At 39.8% G+C, this 6875-nt stretch overlaps 1 pseudogene; it reads right to left on the reverse strand.

Moving 5' to 3' along the window:
• Positions 1–1370: 1370 nt before the first annotated feature.
• On the reverse strand, positions 1371–5287 carry LOC139731691 (uncharacterized; annotated as a pseudogene).
• Between the last annotated feature and the right edge of the window lie 1588 nt (positions 5288–6875).

Here is a 6875-nt window from a genome sequence, read left to right on the forward strand (position 1 = left end):
TAGGGAGTTAGGTCCTGACAATGATTTAAAGAGAACTTACCTTAGCAACATGCATCTGATCTCCTTTGTTCTTTTTGCCAGCACTTTCCACTCTGACGGCTACAAAATCATGTACCTTTACCATATCAGTAGCTCCACCTATTTGATAAACACAACCAAATTGAATCAAGATTAATAACAATTTGTATTAAGTTGTTCTAAAATACTACTTAGAGGTTAATAACTGCGCATCAGTTATTTTGAGGGCATTGTGGAAAAATCTAACCATTTTGCCTTTGGAACTGAGGTCTAAAGCAAATTGTTAAGATTTTTCATGCCGCCTGAAAAATGACTGATGCAAAGTTATTAACCCCATCATACATAACCGTGACATTTCCTTCAGATCTATAACGACATTTCCACATTTTCAGAAGTAAATTCACTTTAAAATGCATTTTTTTAACAGTTTGTTGTGTATCTTTACTAATAAAGCATTGTACATTGTGTATACATACTAGTCGCACATTACCTTTATCACTGTCATCTGCCATGGTCTGGCTTTGGTCAACTCCGCTGTTGTCGCATTTACTCTCGGACTCGGTGTCATCTACAGATGGGAAGCATCATCAAGATCAGGGAGTTTGGGGTTGATATGGGAAGCTTCATCATGATCAGGGAGTTTGGGGGTGACATGGGGAGCATCATCATGATCAGGGAGTTTGGGGGGCGACATCTTGCTTGGCTCCAACGTCTTGGCTAGCTCGCCTGGCTGTGTCATGGCTGGGGGGCGTCATGGCTAGTGGTCACCTTTGCTGTAATGACAACAAGAATAAATTGTACAGAAACATATAAATTGTGTGTATAGGAGGTTGTGAGCAGTGCATGATACAATATAGACCTACAGGTTGTACTGGAAGTGTCTTGAATTGAAGGTCGATAGATGTCAGCCGCAGGCCACCACCGCATAAACCGGTAAGTTTTAAGAATCTCTGCTCTGACATGTCTTGAACAAACTTTCTAGGAAGTCATCTGTAACATATAGCATTGGATATAAAGTGCAAGCTTCAAAAGTGAACTTTTCATGTAAAAATTAAGACACAAAATTGTTCCCCAGAAAAAAGTACATAAATAGTTGTATTTCTTTCACTACAATGACTCGAGCATCTCTACATTGAAATTTACCCTTACTGGCCACATGCTTTGGTAATTGATGTGAACAATAAGCAATTACCCAAAATGACTTTATTAAGTGGTTAACAGTATTCATTTTTTGATCTAGCATAACAAGTTTATTTACCGGGGGGGGGGGGGGGGGGGGGGGGGGGGCGCCTCCAGTGACGGTGGATATCATGCGCGTCCATGGGGTTTCAAAAAGCACCCTAAACACGTATTTTCCCAGTTCTGAAAAAGCACCCCTTAACAAGTATTGGCGTGTGAAACTTTACCCTTAACAAGTATTTTGTACGAAATCGTATCCTCAACACATATTCCGATAATTTGACCCCCTAAGCAAGTAGGTTACAACGATAATTTAACAACCCCATCATTTTATAAGTGCACGCTGATCCCTTTTTTATTATATTTATAAGCCTACCTCACTCGCAAATCGGACCCTAAACGCGTAGTTTTGGCTCAAAAAGTTCCCCCTTTTAGGTATAATAGTGTTTTTTAATACCCTCGCAAATCGAACCCTTAACACGTAAGATTCCGTGCGAAAAGTATACCATTTTTTCAGTATTTTAGTGTTTTTGACACCCTTATCACGTTACGTACGTTACATGCCCAGCCTTGAAAAAGATACCCTTTTTACGTGTTTTCTTGGACACGCATGATATTCACTTGTCAATGGAGGCCCCCTCCCCCCTCCCCCGGGTTTATTTACCTGTACTTAGTTGAACTTGCTTCCAAGGCTGTACATAAGCTGCATTTGCACATCTGCCACCACCACCTCTGAGACATGGGTAACAAAAGCAGGAGAGATTCCTTGTGCCAACTGTTCCTCCCTTTGTGCTCTTGATACTGTGTAACTTCCTTGTTCCTTTAACAGTTCTTGGGGCCCTCCCGTCTCGCCGCTCTCGCGAAACTTCTTCATGTTTTACAAAAATAACCGATCTCCTAAATGGACAGCAGCATTTGTCTTCGGTAGCTTCTTTTGTAACATTGGATTTCAGAAAATGATATAGTTGATCTGGGGTGCTGATTGTGGCAGTTCCTGCTCTGACTGCTTCACTTGCTTTCCTCTTAACAACTCCACTCTCGCCATCACTGGTGCCCTTACCATGCCTAGTCCCCGAATAGTTGTGATGTATGATGTGTCCAAAATCCTCCCTCCCGTAACTTATGTCCAAAATAGGTCCCTTTTGGCTACTGCAGCCGTCAGAGAAACGGTAAAACTTAGTAATGTTCAACCCCCTGGTTGCAGTTAAATGCTTGGTGACTCTGCGATGGAATTCGTGCACAAGATGGTTGGTCGTGGGTTAAATCATCACTAACCATTACAATACTCTCCGTCACAGTTTCCAAACATGTCGGACAGATGTAATATGTGACCACAGGGTGGACTGTTGCAGCATCGTGTGAATAATATGCGCTTTGAACCTCTCGCTGATGCTCGCACTTGAAATTTTCAGCAAAATCATACACCCCCAATACCTCATTCATTTGCAGATTCTTTCGGAGATTTTTTTCTTGATTACCTTGCCAATCCTTGTTAAACAAGTGTTCACTGAATGGGTCTATCTCCTCCTTAAGCTCCTTTACCAAATCCTGCACTGTTCCTTGTTTCTCTATTGGCTTACGTTTCTTCACTTCCTTGGTTCCCTTTTTGGTGTGGCATGTTGTTTTTATGATTGTCCACCGTTTCCACTTTACAATCATGGTCTTGTCAAGGTCTGCAAGGATAGGTTGCAGTCGTTGGTCTAACATATCCACGCCACATTTCTTGCACTTTCTGCTGATACAGGAATGATGGTTGAAATCCCATCCCGGTGGTTTCGGGCACATTGTTGCTTTGACAACATCATAGCCGTCTTTGAAGGTTCCTTTGTGGAGGCTGTTGATCGCTTGTATTTTCAAATTTATGTTTTCACAGTATTCACAAAGACAACCGATATATTTGGCTTGTCCTCTAGTTTTTACATGTTTTGGTCTGTAGCTGTAGAACATCCCTGCACTTACTGGGTTATCTGGATGTGCTTTGGTGTACTTCTGGTATAGATTTGCTATGGATGACTCCATTACATGTCTTGGTTTGTAGGTTTTTTTACTTACGAGTTTTTTATCTGGCAAAGTATTTGAGTTGGCTTCATAGAATTCTTGGACGAGTTTAATTGTTTTCAATGAGAGCGCTCTTCGGCCTGCTGATTTTTTTATTGCATTTCCCAGAAGTTTGCGGCTACAACCGAAGTATCTTCCAGCCGCTCTTTGTTGTTTATACTTCTTTATAGCAGCGAGAGACATGGCCATTTTGCTTCCGTTTTGCAGACTTTTTCGGTCCTGAAAGGGCATCTGCGACGGCTTCCATCACTCCTTCATGCAATGGATTTCTGCCTGTTATTCCTGCCTTCTCCAGTGCAGCAGCTTTCAGTGGTGAAGCTTTCTGTACGAGGTCAACTGTGGTAGAAACAAAATGCGATCTTTGTTTTGGAAAAGCTCTTCTGACGCGTTGAAGGCTCTTTCGTCTGGCAGTATTAGATCTCACATCGATAGCGTCTTCACCTAACTCGGCGTTCTTTTCACGCATCTCAATCTCCTTTTCACGTAACTTTTCTTCCACATCTTTTACCTTCTGTTCCATCTCTTTCAACTTTCGATCCTTTTCTTCGTTTATCTTCTGAATCTCCATGTATTTCTCTGCCGCATATTTCTCTCTTCTTTTTTGATTTATCTTGGCCATTTCTGCTGCACTTTTTTTAGCACGTTGTTTCCTCTTCCTCTCTGCGTCATATGCTCTTTTCTTCTCACACTCTCTTCTAGTCATGGCTTTTTTTGTTTTTCCATTCTTCTCATCTTCCTTCTTTCTTGCATTCATCTTTCTCATTCTGTTTCTTGCAGTTTCATTATTACGTTCTTTTCTTTTCTTCCACATCTCGGCTTCTTCTCTTTCTTCTTTTGAAAGATTTCTTTTTTTCAAAGTTTCTTCCGCAGTGGCACATTGTAGCCGGTAGTACCTACTGTAGGTCTTGTCACGTTTTTTCAATTCAGCATGCTTCTCAGGGTTTTTCTGTTTTAGATTGTCTCGCCAATTTTGCGTTTTTCCTTTTCCCTTTGATTTGGATGGCAAGGGAGTAGTGGAAGTACCTTCATCTAGATTCCTATGCTCGCACCTAATTCGTAAGGTGTATGGTAGTGGCTGCCTTTTTTTCTTACGCTTTTCTTTCGAGCCATTTGCAGTGGTGCTTGTGGAAGCTTTTCCATTCCCCGTGTACGGTCGCATTTTGGAGCACCGCAAGCAAAACCTACAACAGCAAAGTACATTGGTTGACATTAATATGTGAAAACTTTGTGACAAAAATGGACCATAGGCCTGCAGTAATATGTGAACCATTCCTGGACAGCTTAATAATCATTAGACCGATAAGATCTGTCTCTAATTCGGGGGCTTCTCATTTATATATTGACTTTCGTCGGTCAGCTCCCCTCATCCGTAGACAGATGCTATACGATAGACCTATACTTAAGTATATTGGGTGTTTGTTCCACATGTAAATGGGACGCCAAGACCTTGGTGTCCCGTTTACACGGGGAACTTTTAGTACATGTTGTGGAGCTGTTAGCATTTTCAAATTCAGTAATTTTGTGCTATTGACAATCTTCATTAAGTATGTGTAGACATGCAAATTAAATTTTATCACAGGAAACCTATATTCCATTGAAATTGGTTTTTGTTCCACGTGTAAATGGGACGTCAAGACTTTTGGTGTCCCGTTTACAGAGGGAATTTTTCGTGCATATTTTGGCCCTGCACACGTTAACATACACCGCATACACACGTAAAATCGGCCCCCGACAACAACTGGCTAAATAAAATCAGGTTTTTCTTGGTATTGCAATAGTAATTCCAGGGGTGATATTCACTCTTGAAAAAAAAAATAGACAGGGTCTAAGTCTACTTCCGCGAGGGAGCGGAGCGACCGAGGAGGGGGGAGGGTGTGGGAGGGGGTGTCCCCCTCGTACGGTAAGGACTTTTTGCATTTTGGGACTTTAAATTGTGCAATTTTGTGCATACCTGGAGGGGAAATTTGGGCTTAAGATTTACTGTATCAGGACAAACATGTTATGATTTAAACAAGAAATCATATAGATCTAGATCTTGTTAATAACTTGTACCAAAAAAAAATAAAATAAAAAAAAAAAAAATAAAAAAACTAAAAATCGGAATTCCGATTTAAATCTGAGGAATATCACCCCTGTAATTCATACATCAACAGCTTACAATTGCTTTCAGTAAGTTGTTGATGTATGAATTATTATTGAAATAGCACGAAAAACCCGGTTTTATTGAGCCAGTTGTTGTCGGGGGCCGAGTTTACCACAGGCACAGGTGCAGAGTTCTCCCAGTCCCACATGTACGGTAATTTGTTGAGATTTTAATCACAAATCCTTTATTAAATGCGACTGGTAGTATCTCAAAGTATATAGTCTAGATCTAGATATCTGAACATGCAGAATAATAAATCATAAATGTAACCAGAAGCTACAATTGACAAAATTATACACAACGTAAATCGGGACACGATTTAATTGGTTTTCTTTTGCACAATTTACGATGGGTTTACAACTTTCAATTTGCCTTTCAATACGCCTTTCAATTCGTCGCAATTTTCATCAAATCGCTTCATATAACTATTAAAATTAACCGCTTACACATAAACTTATCATTCATTAATTAATAGCACAATTAAGATAAACAGTGGGCGGCTACAAGATGACAGCGTAAATCGGGAAACGGAAATTTTCGTGTCCATATTTACGTTGTTCAACAACGACAATGCCCCTTTGGAAGCTTCTCAGACGAACACGCGCTTGCGACGTATTTTGGCACTTTTTAACAAATTAAGAGCATCAATAAATACAAAAATACGATACATAAGTTAAAGGAAGAACGAAATTACTCACGAATTTCTTGCTTAAAGGCAAATCCCAACCGTAAAAAGGTTCCACAGGGGCATCGTAAATGATGGGACACGAAAACTGTTTTCGTTCTCCGTCGATAGGAAGAAAATGGCGACCGTTGTCAAGAAGTACGTTGTAAGAAGCACTTCCGGGGCGTTGAATCACGTGGTCGTTCATTCATAAAAATGACCGATGGACTACTCCATTCTCAAGCGAATTCTTACGACGTAAATAAATCGTTGGGACACGAATGTTCGTATTTTTCGATAAAGTTGTAATATTTTCGACATACGGTGCTGGATGTTTTTGCTAAATATACCCATTAGTTAATTTATGTTTATCTACGTGAAGAACAACTGATTTGCCGCTTGCTATCGTTATTTTAAAAATTTACAGACCGTGGGAAAATGGGAATCCCTACGTAATGTTTGGGACACGAAAATTTACGTAGCGACCCCAACGTTGATTCATTGATTGCACAATAACGATGGGTTGCAAAATAGGCAACTTCTTAGGATATATGTTTATTCGTGATTTTTTCACATTATAAGCAAAACAATTAAATTCAAATATCATATGAATATTTTACAGCACTTAAAACAAAGGACATTATCTATATGTCACAAAAAAGCCTAAAAAAAACATGGGACACCACAGATTATTTGGCGCCAAAAATAAAAATCCCGAGATTTATATTAATTCCAATTTTGGGGTGGAATACCTTCATATGTATTTAATAAAGATATAAATATTTTAAAAATGTGTGTAATTGTTCAGAAGGG

Source organism: Diadema antillarum, unplaced genomic scaffold (assembly GCF_040938485.1).
Source record: "Diadema antillarum isolate AM-2024a unplaced genomic scaffold, OU_Dant_1.0 seq00000382_RagTag, whole genome shotgun sequence".
Lineage (NCBI taxonomy): Eukaryota > Metazoa > Echinodermata > Echinoidea > Diadematoida > Diadematidae > Diadema > Diadema antillarum.